The sequence below is a fragment of the Rana temporaria genome, chromosome 1, assembly GCF_905171775.1.
Source record: "Rana temporaria chromosome 1, aRanTem1.1, whole genome shotgun sequence".
Lineage (NCBI taxonomy): Eukaryota > Metazoa > Chordata > Amphibia > Anura > Ranidae > Rana > Rana temporaria.
In genome coordinates, this window is record NC_053489.1 from 220351820 (window position 1) to 220365709 (window position 13890).

A 13890-nucleotide genomic window follows, 5' to 3' on the forward strand; every position below is an offset into this window, starting at 1 on the left:
CCGGAGCCACCGCAGATGTTGTTCCCACAATTATTTGCACTGCAGTTGTTCCTACTGCTCCCACCGAGAAGAAGGTGGGATACGTAAAGGCTTCCTGCGGCCACAGTCAAGGTCATCCCCATCGACTACCGGGAGCGAACTCTGAGAGAGATGTTGCCTTTGTGAAGTCCACGTCAGGAACTGGTAAGCAGGCTGGGGATAAACTGACAAAACCTTTCTTTCGAAATTCGAACCGTGTATGGCAGCCTTAAGGCTACTTTTACACGGAGATGTCGGAGGCGTCATCGGTAAGTCGCTGCTATGTTTTTAAAACTGCCCGAAAAGCACCGCTGCAGCTGCTCAAGCATCTCTGTTAGTGTTCTAGTGCACCTCTGATGAGTTTTGGGAGAAACAATCTTAAAAGTTTTTTCAAAAGTTTAGAAAGCATCCAACAGATTTTTCTTTAGTTATGTTTTTTGGAGGACTTCTCTAAAAAATGTTTTTGGCTTTAATGAATGATAAGTTACCTCAAAAAGTCTAAGTCTAAGTTAAGTGAATACGCCACATCCTTCGAGCGTTTAGTTCGAGTTGTGGATTTGGTTTAAAATTAGGTTAAGTTTGGAGTTAGGTTGAGGAAGGTTAAAAAGACTGTCACTTTGCCCCTTCAGAACAAAGTAACAGAGGTTCTTGTTCATGATATTCCAATGTGTATTACAACACTGAGACTAATCATGTGGCTATAGCAGAAAGACCCTTACACTCATCACTCGGGAAATAAGAAGCAGATGCAAACAAAAAGTGAGTCAAATCCATATGAGTTTCAAAACAAATGGCAGCAGGTAGTACTCTGAAAAAGAGTTTGTTGGTAATGTTTAGAACTGACTCAGGTCAAGGAGATGATTGTAAAAACTTTATCTGTCACTAGTTTTCGTACTAAATGTCTCAAACCAAAAACTACTAAGCACTGGGCTGGCTTGCAGGACTGACCTATAGAGACCTGTGTTTTTTTTAAAGCTTAACGGTACAGGTGCATTAAAAAAAGTGAGCACACAAAAGTAAAGTACACAAAAAACAAAGGGTGTACACTTAGACCTCCTCTGAAGATAAGGGACCCTGGCCCTGACCCTCTGGGGCACAGGACACTTGACTGGGACTGGGGTACTCGTGGTCCCCCAGACAAAACAAGACAGACCACATTCTTCAGGGAACCTGCTGATGCAAGGTCCACACCGAAGGGAGACCCCATGAGAGGACAACCTGAATATAATACCACATGCCCTCCCCCCAAGATTTTTAGGGTAAGTCTGAGGACCTACAGCCTACTGGTCAGGAGTGAGTAAAGTGCCAATCTGCTATGCAAAGAGTGCAAAAATAGACAAACATAAAAAATGGGATGGGGTAAAAAATAAGTGCTTTACGCCAATGTGCAATACAATGGCCGGACTTCCAGTATAGTATAGAAATTCCTCCGGTCCCTGCCTAAAGGCCCAGCCCAGAAGGCAGGTGTGAAAAAAACATTTATTGGGTGATATGACCATGGTGCCATACTTAACACAAAAAGACCCACCTCACAATTTCTGGCACCCCTGGACTGCCAATCCTGGGCAAAAGCACAGTGGATGTTCCTCAGTCCAGCTTCTAAGCAGACAAATGGAGCACCATCAATACAAATCTTACAATGGGGACACTAGTTCTGGTGACCTAGGGGGGGTCAAGAGATTCCTTTAATTTGTAGGGATTTCCTCTCACTTCCTGTTTTGGCTATGGAATACAGATGGAAAAAAAACTGTCAGGGGTTATAACCCTACCTTACTCTATTCACAAAAAAAGTTTTGCCAAAAGTTCTACTTTAAGGAGAGCTCTACCTTCGCTGGGGATAAGCCTCGTGCACCATGCCAGATTCAACCCGGGAGTAAAAGAGCCCTCCCACCATAACTAATTTAGTACATCAATGTTTACCAACTGGTTCCCCAAATTGACAAAGGGAAATAGTGTTCTGTCCCCAAAAACAGATACTACAGAGGCGATTCAGAGGCGATTCAGTTCGCATGTGCCGCGCTATATAAGTTTTTCATTCATTCATTCATTCACACTTGATCTTAGCCAAAAGGCAGAAAAGCAATGAAATGAAGGGTTTATTTTACAACAAATTGGTTTTAATAGTATACTAAGTACTAAGGTATAAATTGTAGGTCAACTGAAAGTGTGAAACAAGCATATAAATACCATCAATTTCAGAAAAATCATATCTGCAGTGGTTCACCAATCTGGAATAGACCTAGCAAATACTTTCTGAGTATAAGTTTGTTGATGTTCAAAAGAAGATTATAAGGACAGAGTGACTATCCTTCAGAAGCTTTGGGAATATGAAGGTATACTGTTAGATGACTTGAGAAGCTAAGGGCTTCCATAGGTAATGGCTACTACTGCTGACATCAGTGAGCCTGAAAATCGTATATATCTTGTATGTCTATTATTTGCTCTGATGGGCTTGCAATTCACTGAAAAGAATGGCTAAAATATATAATGGGGACCTTTGCAACAGTTACAGCCCCAGGTAGTGACAATTAAACGGATCATATAATACAGAACATGTATGTGTTTGGTCCACTGAATTCCTACAGACAAAGTAATGGTTAGCAGAGTTTTGCGACAGGATCAAAAAAAAATGACCCGACACTAAAATGTGCTGCTTATCTCGTCTACCTAGTCATAATTGTAGTGTTGGATGTGCATTAGGCCTTAGCCTATAACCCATGTTTAATCTACTGTATGCTACTGTGGACATCCATGTTGATCTCTTTAGTGTTAGTCTACCTAGTGTGTCTGTCATATAATGTACGTCTTTACATCCATATGTATTAGTGTAGATCAGTGCAAACTAATTTTTGTAAGCTGAAAAACTGAAAATAGATTGGTGTGGAGCATAAGCGTATGCACAGGGTGTGCCAGGTGTGCACACCCTAATCACCCCATGTGCATTAGCATTATACAGGGACAGCACCAGGTGGGTGGTTGGAGATGCCAGTGGCCAGTGTAAATGCCCCCATTATATTAAAGGCTAGGTTCAACAGTAGGAACACGTTACACCCGTATTTAGGGCGTAACGTAATATGCTCCCAATCAACTGTCTCCCAACACCAGAGCCTCCTTTCTGTGACAGCAGGCGGCGTTCATGTGTGTTTGAGATTTGGGGTGCACACCCTAATGCAATAGGCTGCGCACACCTATGGTGTGGGGAACCTTTTGTGTGTTGAACTAGAAGAGTTTTAAATTTCTATTTTATCTACGCCTTGGCTACAGGTCCAGTTCTTAATCTTTTCCATTAGAACTCTATATTTATAATCATCGGCAGTTTTTAAATGCAAATTAATATAGCAGTCAGTCTTTAAAATAAAAATGTCATAAATTAACTCATTTAGCAGTGTATCTATATACTAACAGCAGAGATTTCTCAGCTTTAGCATCAGACAAGCAGCTGGAACTTTCCAGGAAAATAGCAACGTCTTGGATTAATAACAGAAGGCAAGGGCACAGGGCAGCAAGAGGAAAAATCAGATCTATAGAATTACCTGTGCAGCACAAAAAAAACAAATGTTAGCTGTTGAATGGTTCTGCACTTACATTTAAAGAAAAAGCTGTAGTTTTTCAGAGAATAGACCTTAGGACAGTTGTAAACAGATTATGGCGCACACATGCAAAAATGACATTTAGCCCAGGTTCACACTGGGCTGCGGGAGTGAAGCCGTACGAGTTCAGCTGAACTCGCACTATTTCACTCCCGCTGGCAGTCCCGATTTCGGCCATGATTTCAGAGACATCTTTGCAGGTTTCTGCACAGATGTCAATGTAAATCGCGGCCCGACATTGCAAAAAGTAGTACAGGAACTACTTTTTGAAATCGGTGCAGCGCCGCAGGTGCGGCGTCGCACCGATTAGGACGGTGCCATTGCCGACAATTGCCGGCAAATGTCGCCGATTTGAGATGCGATTTGACATCTCAAATCGTACCAGTGTGAACCAGGCCTTATCCTGCAAGGCTAGTTAAAAACACCTGAACATATTCAAAAAAACGGGGGTTTGGTCACACTATATGGTCATATAGTGCTAAGCCCACTTACTGCGACAAATTTCCCCGAATTATTGGGTCCTAACCTGTTAATAGAATGAAAGAACCTAGTGTCTCAACCTTGGGAGATAAACTCCTCTATATGGGAGAACTGAAGGGATTCTTCCTATACACTGGTGGCCACTAATGTGAGGTAATGAAGAGGAGGAGGGGTGCTCCAGCCCAAGAGACCTGGTCAGAGTCTATACAAAATACAAAAACATACTTGGGGGGCACACCCTAAAAATGCTATACATCTAAGATGGTGCTGCTATAAGACCAAATACAGTACAAAACAGTTTATAGCGCACACATGCAAAAATGACATTTATCCTGCAAGGCTAGTTAAAAACACCTGAACATATTCAAAAATATGGGGGTTTGGTCACACTATATGGTCATATAGTGCTAAGCCCACTTACTGTGACAAAGCACCCCGAATTAGTGGGTATCATCTTAGATGTATAGCATTTTTAGGGTGTGCCCCCCAAGTATGTTTTTGCCTTAGGACAGTTGGGTCTGCTCACAAAGCACAATTCACAATGCACTTGGCTTGCTAACAGCAGATAGAAAATCAGCAGGAAAAGACAATATTAAATCCAAACATCAGCTGGATAATGAACCGAGCGACATCAAGTAACCTGATGGCCTTTCACATCTCTCCAGAGGCCGCAATGGGCATTGCAGGCATGCAAAGTTATAACTAGGCATCTGGGCTCTGCAATGTCATTGGTCCTCTGGTCATTAGGAGTCTTGTAACAACTCAAGGATTTAGGAGATGAGGTTAATGTACTAAAGAAGCTTAGAATCTTCACTGAAATAATTGTGTGAACATTCACTTCAGTTTTCCAACATTCCAGAAAACAATATCCTGATCACTTTGAATACCCAATCATGTGCTTTTTTTCAAGACTGGATAATTGAAGTGAATATTCACACAATTTCTTCAGTAAAGATTCTCAACGTTTCTAATTACTCAGCCTCAATGTCTTCTGATTGGTTATTGCACTAACCACTTACACCAATCCTTCTCAATCAAGAATCTGTGGAACCCTAAGGGTTCCATGAGCATTTAGCAACTCATACCTCTCTCAGAGTAGTACCGTATTTATCGTGGTATAACGCGCTCCCGCGTATACCGCGCACCCCTAAAGTTGCCCCGAATCCTGTGGAAAAAAAGTTTTTTTTGTACTTACAGTTTTGGTTTCTTGTGCGGCGTCCATCGGTGGCCTCGTCGGGTCCGGCGTCCGTCTGCGGCTTCGGGTGTGCTATTCGTCGGGTACGGGTCCTTCTGTGGCTTCCGGGGGTCCTCTTCATCGGGTTCGGCGTCCGTCTGCGGCTTCGGGTGTCCTCTTCATCGGGTCCGGCGTCCTTCTTCTGCGGCATCCTCGCGTCCTCCCCGCTCGTTTCCCGCGCCGAGTTTGAATTCTGCGCCGACATATACCGAGCGCAGTACACTCGTGTATCGTCGGGCAGGCTCGGCAACTCTCGCGCTGACGTCCTGTACACTCAGGACGTCAGCGCGAGAGGCGCCGAGACTGCCCGAAGATACACGAGTGTACTGCGCTCGGTATATGCCGGCGCATTATTCAAACTCGTGGCGGGAAAGCGGGTATCGGCGTATACCGCGCACCCACGATTTTGCCCTGATTTTCAGGGCAAAATAGTGCACGGTATACGCCGATAAATACAGTAACTGCTGACAACAATTATCTTTTTAGTTGTTTGTAAGGGGAATTCTTCCCAAATGACCACAAATGTAAGGAGCATTATTCCCAGTGAGTCAGTGACCATCATATTAATGACATCTATGCTGTAGATACACTAAATACTTATCAGGGGTTCTCTGAGCTCAGAAAGTTATTGCAAGGTTCCCCTCATGTTAAAAAGGTTGAGGAACTGTTTTCATCTACAAACTGACCAATGTCAATGATAATGATTAATTATATATCAGACAGGAGGCTCATATCTTATGCATTAATCTTCCTTTATTAATGCTCACAGCAGAATGTATTTCTACAAAACTTCAATGTAAAAAACTTTTCTAAATAACTACCACCCCCAGCAGTCCATACAGTCTCTAACCACGCCCCTACGGGGACCTCCATAAAAGGGGACTGTCTGCGGTGGCTCTTCCTCTTTCTTTCTGCTCACAGATAAGATAAGTATTGATTTCATATAATTACAATTTCTAGTGCAGTCAGTGCAGGGATTTCCCTGTCATTTCTCCTGACTGCTATTACTCTAATTGTATATATATATATATATTCCTCTAGATTATCCTTATTTAGGATCTTCTTCTGTATGTATTTAATTGTATATATATAATGTTTCCATTCATTGTCTTTGCCTTGTAATGTACATTACATTAATAGGTTTTTTCCCCTATTGTGATTGCGCTATTCCGCTCTGTCAATCGGGGGACTCTTTTCCCCTTCTCTTCACCTGGTACTATCCCCTTGCACAGATCGCCCTGCGCCATACCGCCGCCATTCTGAAGGAGGATCCTTCTTCTTCCTCCTCTCAGCGCGCGCGTACGGGGGGCGGAGCTACGTTCTCGTCCACCCGACCAATCAGCGCCCAGCGGGGAAGTCTCGCGAGACTTCGTTCCCGGGCGCTGGTGATCTCAGGCTCCTCTCCCCTCCGTCACCAGTCTGGCGCCGACGGAAGGGAGGACAGGACGGAGCCTATAGTGAGAGCCCTGCTTAGGTATTTCTGTGCTAAATAACCTTGCAGAGCCATCCGTTTTTTAGACTGCAATAACCCCTGCAGTGCCATCCGTCCTAGACTGCAAAGATCTTTGCAGAGTCAGACACTAAACTGCACTATCCACCTGGAAGCAGTATCCCTCATAGGTTTCCTTTTTAAAATTACATGCTGACATCAAAATATAGTGCAGCAGTACCCCTCATAGATTCCCTTTTTTAAATAAATACTGACATACAAGATATAGTGCAACCGCCCTGTATACAGTATAATCATGTCAGAGATTAACCCAATGATCCCCATTGGAGATGTAAATCCCACAGGCACCTCTCATACACTGAGTGCCTCTCAATTGCAGGACATCATACACATGTCCATTCAGGCTGCATTGGCATCCACCACCCCATCCGCTTGGACGCTACAGCCCAATAATAATAATACAGTACCATCCCAACAGGATGAACCTCCCTCAAAAAAGGGAAAATCCTCACATAAGAGGAAGCACACTTTGGTGGTGCATGACTCCCCGGCAGGGGAAGTAAACAATTTGCATCAGGTAGCCCCCACCACGGTCTACCAACCTCAGCATCAGTCCGAAACTTCTCGACCCCTGGACCCCAGGGAGACTCAAAAGGGGTATAGAGCCTCTAGGAGGGCTAAACCGGACTCATACATTGATTCCTCGGAGGACGATTCAGCCGATCCCTCTCAGGGATCGGACGTATCAGACACCGAATCATACGTAGAGGATGCTGGGGCCACGGCGCTTGACACAGCCGCCAATCCTGCCACGCAGGACCAAGTCCTTCTGGACGCACTTGGGGAACCTTTTTTCCACCCGGACGCAATTACCCATCCGCGTTCGGGGGAATGGACCCCACTGCCACATGTGGCAGAATACGTGGAATTATGGGCCAGGAAGTCTTTAGATAGGACTGCCCGCAACAAATTGAGGGCTGAATGCCCTAGACCCTCCATACCCAAAAAAGTGGTAGCCACCCCGGAGGTGGACCCGGTCCTAACCAAGTATCTCCTTAAAACGGGGAAGTTTCAGAAGAAGGGTATTGAACGATCATTTCGCTCAATACAGGACCGCGTCCTGGACCTCATGGGTCCACTTACTAAGATACTCAATTTGTCCGAACAAGCTGCAGCTTCGGGACAACCTGTTGATCTCCCACAACTAATGGGTTGGGCACAAAGAGCCCTATGCCTAGCCGGCACTGCCAACACGGCATGCTCCGTGGAGCGGCGCAGATCCATCCTCATGCGCCTTGACCCCCAGCTTTCACATCTGGCGGAGTCCGAACCCGGCCCATCGGCTGAGGGCATGCTTTTTGGTGACATGGTCATCAAAGACATTAATAAATTTGTAGGCTTATTCACCAGCCTAGACAAGGCACAGAACTCCTTAAGGAGGACAGGAACCAATAAGGTTTTCAACAGGGCCGGCAGAAGTAGAGGCTGTTCTGCAGGCCGTGCCAACTACTATAGGCCACAGGGTAGAACACCGGCTCAGTACCACTACCAGGCTCCATCCTACGCCCCACCTGTGGCTCAACCGGCGCCCTTTTTTCCTCCCAGAGGCAGACCTTGGCGCGGACGTGGAGGACGCAGTTATCCTTGATCCCGACCTCCTACTGGTAAGCATACCTCACACCATACTCGATCACATCCCTGTGGGGGGTCGTCTGAGATTTTTTACCCATGCCTGGTCTGCGATTATGGCAGACGCGTGGATCCTAAACTCAGTAAGGGGGTTCGTAATAGACATACTTGTCCCACCCCCTCTCAACATCATCCCCCCTCCCATTCGGTTTGCAAAACGAAACTCCCTTCTCATAGACAAGGAAATATTGGACCTGATTTCCAAACAGGCTATTATAGAAGTGCACCCTTCTTCCCCAGGGTTCATGAGCAACCTCTTCCTAGTACACAAAAAAGGAGGAGGATACCGACCAGTGATCAACCTCAGGGGCCTAAACCAGTACATTCAATACCGGCATTTCAAGATGGAAGGAATTCACTTCCTTCGGGACCTACTCCATCCTGGAGACTGGCTCGTAAAGATAGATCTAAAGGACGCATACCTTACGGTCCCCATTCACCCAGAATCCCAATACCTTCTCCGCTTCCCATGGAAGGGCAAAATATGGCAATTTACTTGCCTCCCGTTCGGACTGTCGTCCGCCCCATGGTGTTTCACCAAGATCATGAAACCTGTGGTGGCAGCTCTGAGGAGCAGGGGAGTACGTCTAATCATCTACCTAGACGACATACTCATTATGGCCTATTCCAAGAACCAGGCCCTTCTCCACATGTCCTGGGCTATATCCCTTTTACAAGGACTGGGCTTTGTAATCAATCACGACAAATCGATCTTAATCCCATCCCAACAGATGGAATTTTTAGGATTTACAGTGGACACGGTCCTATCCACCCTCAGTCTACCCAAGACCAAACTCACTCTAATCCGCAAAGAAATTCGGTCAGCGCTACGCAGAGGATACCTTTCCCTCCGTACGCTAGCACGCCTAGTAGGCCTACTGGCGGCGTCTATCCAAGCCATATTTCCGGCCCCATTACATTACAGAGCCCTTCAGAGGCTCAAAATTATGCACCTGAGACAAGGCCTCAGGTATTCAGACGAAATTCCCCTCTGCCAAGAAACCACCGAGGAGTTACGTTGGTGGCTTCACCACGCCGTCGAGTGGAACGGCAGAACCATCTTCAATCCCAGTCCGGATATCGTCATAGAGTCGGACGCCAGTCGCCTGGGCTGGGGCGCCCGGTGCGGCGCAGCCTCCACAGGGGGAACTTGGTCCTCTTCGGAGACTTCTCTCCATATAAATGCGCTAGAGCTGTTGGCAGCTCTGTTCGCGGTCAAGAGTTTCATGCCTTATACTCCCACATGCTGCATCCTTTTTCGCATGGACAATGTGGCGGCGGTGCAATACGTCAACCGCCTGGGAGGCACCAAATCCAGAACCTTGGCCTATATTGCAAAGGACTTCTGGCACTTTTGTCTAACCCACGGCATCACTCCTATAGCGGAGTACATCCCGGGAATTTACAACTCGGTGGCCGACTGGAACTCCCGGTATCTGCGCGATTCCAGCGACTGGAGACTAGATCGCTCGACATTTCTTCTCTTACAAAAGCTCTGGGGACCGCTATCCTTCGATCTCTTTGCGTCCCGACTCAACCACCAACTGCCTCGCTTCTTCAGCTGGAGGCCGGATCCGGAGGCTTATGCAGTGAACGCTCTCCGCCAACCTTGGCCGGAGGGAACACACTACGCTTTTCCTCCCTTCCAACTAATCCCCAGACTTCTCCTACGGATATCCAACCTGGGAGCGAACGTGGTGCTGATTACACCATGGTGGCCGACCCAACCTTGGTTCCCAATTCTACTGGAGATGTCCATAGATTTTCCCAGACTGATTCCACAGTTTCCCCACCTTCTCACCGGTCCGAACGGGGAACCCCATCCCCTAATTCAAGAGGACAACCTCCCACTTCTCGCGTGGTTAGTCTCCGGGTCCCAATCGCTCATAGAGTCCTTTCAGACTCAGCTCAGAATCTCCTCGCCATGGCCTGGGCCCCCGGGACTAGATCGGCATATCGATCGGCCTGGAGACGATGGGTCCGTTGGTGTGATCAACGACAGGTTGATCCCGTACAGGCACCTGTATCACTAGTAGTCAATTACCTGGCAGATTCATTTGATTCCGGTAGTTCATACAGCTCAATCAACATCTATCGGTCAGCAATTTCGGCCTATCACCATCCCGTAGACTCCCTGCCTGTTGGCAGACATCCACTAGTGTGTCGTCTGCTACGGGGTGCAAAATTCCAACGTCCCCCTAGGCCTAGATACCAAGCGACCTGGGATGTGTCCAAGGTGCTTGATATGTTCGCCAGTTGGGGGGACAACACGGATCTATCATTGAAGCTCCTGTCCATAAAACTTACGGTCCTTCTTTGTCTGATTTCCGTCAAACGGGTATCCGATGTTAGAGCTCTAGATATCTCCAGACGCCAATTCTCACCACAAGGGGTTCTATTCTCCATAGTACGTAGAACGAAAACCGGCATTACCTCGGTGTTTTACCCCTCATTCCCGGATCACCCACTCCTCTGTGTCGTTCGTTGCCTACGGGCATACGAACTACGGACATCTGACCTACGACCTGCAGATTCTTCCCAACTTCTTGTGTCATATGTTAGACCTCATTCACCGGTCTCGTCCACCTCTCTAGCACGCTGGGTGAGAACCGCCATGGAAATGGCGGGCATTGACGTTACCATGTTCGGTGCACACTCCACCAGGAGTGCTATGGCTACCAAAGTTCTCGTCTCAGGAGGCTCGCTCTCCGATCTCTTGAGAGCAGCGGATTGGTCTTCGGAATCCACGTTCCGCCAATTCTATTTCAGACCTCAGGATCATATCTCATTGTCAGTCATCTCTTAAGACTAATATAAGCTGTGTATTGTTGTATTATATACTGTTTACGGTTAGCTTTGAACTTGCATAAGATATGAGCCTCCTGTCTGATATATAATTTGAGATTTTCCTAGCTTGTGACGGAAAAAATTGATTATATGAAGACAGGAGGCGAGTATCTTCCCTCCCTACCCTCCCTATTATGGCTGTTTTTTCTTCTTCACAGGCTACTGAAGCTCTGCGTACGTCTTTTCGACGGACTCTTCAGTTTGGAGGATGAGGGACTCCCATCTTTGTACTGATACACTGTTTCTACTTTGAGATCCCCTGTTGGGATTGGTCGTTCCTGGAACCCCGTTGGGTTACGGTCAGTGGTTAGCTGCTCCCTGGGAGCTGTTGGACGTCGACCGGCTGGTCTGGACTCCGAAGTTACACCTCTGTCCTACGTTGACACTGTTTTTTCCTCTAGACATCATCGCATAAAGAAAGAGGAAGAGCCACCGCAGACAGTCCCCTTTTATGGAGGTCCCCGTAGGGGCGTGGTTAGAGACTGTATGGACTGCTGGGGGTGGTAGTTATTTTGAAAAGTTTTTTACATTGAAGTTTTGTAGAAATACATTCTGCTGTGAGCATTAATAAAGGAAGATTAATGCATAAGATACTCGCCTCCTGTCTTCATATAATCAATATTTTCCGTCACAAGCTAGGAAAATGTCAAATTATGAGTTATCTCGGTGATTCGAAATCTCATATTACTACGTTTTTGTATTCCGAAGTCATAAACTGTATTAATACTGTAACAAAAAAAACTATTGAACAAGAGAATAGGTTGAGGAAGCCTGATTTAACCACATCCTGCCTGGCCTATAGCAAAAGGAGGGCCGAGTGGTGGTTTAACTGTTGTGACTGGGCGTCATATGACATCCTTCACAACATGCCGCCCGTGTGCCCCCCTCGTGGTGATTGGTGGCGCGGTGTGTTGCGCGGACACACCGCATCTCTATTCACGGTAAAGAGCCTAGGACCACAGCTAACCACAGTGTAAATAGGAAGTGCCGGTTGTTGGCATTCCTCTTCTTACGCTGACAGCACGTGAGTAGAGGAGAGACAATAAGCAGCTTTCCTGACAAGGGGTACTGTGCTGATATTCAGTGCAATGATTACCAGTGCAGCCTTATCAACGACGCCCACCAGTGCCCACCAGTGATGCCCACAATTGCCCATCAGTGATACCCACCAGTGATGACCAGTGATGCCCACCAGTGCTGCCTTTGAGTGCCTCCTCATTAGCGCTGCCTATCAGTGCCATCTATCAGTGCCCAGCCGTGCTGACCAGTGATGCCCACCAGTGCCCATCAGTGCTGCCTTTCAGTGCATCCTCATTAGTGCTGCCTATCAGTGCCATCTATCAGTGCCCAGCCGTGCTGCCCATCAGTGCCACCCATCACTGCCCATCAGTGCCCCCTATCAGTGCTCATCATTGCCGCCTATCAGTACCCATAAAGGCTGCCCATCAGTGTCACCTATTAGTGCAGCCTATTAGTATCCATCAGTGCTGCATATCAATGCCGCCTTTCAGTGCTCATCAGTGCTGCATATCAGTGCCGCATATCAGTGTCGCCTATCAGTGCTCATCAGTGCTGCATGTTAATGCCTCCTCATCAGTGCCACCTCATCAGTGCACATCAGTGAAGGAGAAATATTACAAATTTACTAAATTTTATAACAGAAACGAAGAAAAACTTTTTTTTCAACATTTGTGTTCTTTTTTTATTTGTTCAGCAATAATTAAAGAAAAATCAGTGGTGATTAAATACCACAAAAAGGAAGCTCTATCCGTTGTTTGGGTACAGCATTGCATGACTGTGACAGTGCTGAAAGTTAAAATGTGGCCTGGGCAGGAAGGGGGTAAAAGTGACCAGTATTGAAGTGTTTTTTATTATATTGTTATCAGTGTAATAAAAAAAGTTATTTAATTAATACAAATTAGTTATTTTTGGTCCATAGTGTTTTCTCATGTCACTTAAATGAAAAAGACATTTAAATCTTTTTTTTTTTGCATTTTAATTTTTTTTTTATTTATTTCAATTATATTTAGCATTAGCATAATTTTAAGAAAGGTTAGAAGGTCAACCAAAAATGATGTTACACTCCAGGAGGTTGAGTTTTTTGTGACAATGCGTGACAGGGGCAGCTGAACTACTGTAATGTCAAAGATTTCAATACAACTATTACTATAAAGTTGTACTCAGGGCCGGCCTTTGCGTTGTGCGGGTTGTGCGCCCGCACAAGGCGCCGTTGGGAACAGGGGCGCCGTGCATAGGATTGCCACTTGCCACCTATTTTGCCCGGGTACACATTCCACTGTGGCTTGTAGCAGCCGAATCTCTGTCTCGGGTGGCGCGCATGATCCCGTACTCTGCGCTGCGCTCTGAGACAGTGGGTGCCCTGTGATTGGCCGAACGGGCCATGTGTGATGTGCGGGGCGGGCCGGGAAGCAGATATGGGGTCTGTGAATGGCTGTGCTGGTCATGTGTGGAGGCATGGGCGGGGCTGCACTGTGGATGGATACGAATCATCGTGCCTGCTTGCTCCCGGAGTCCTGCCTCACTATGTGAGTCCTATTCATCTGTTCTGTCAGCTTACCTCC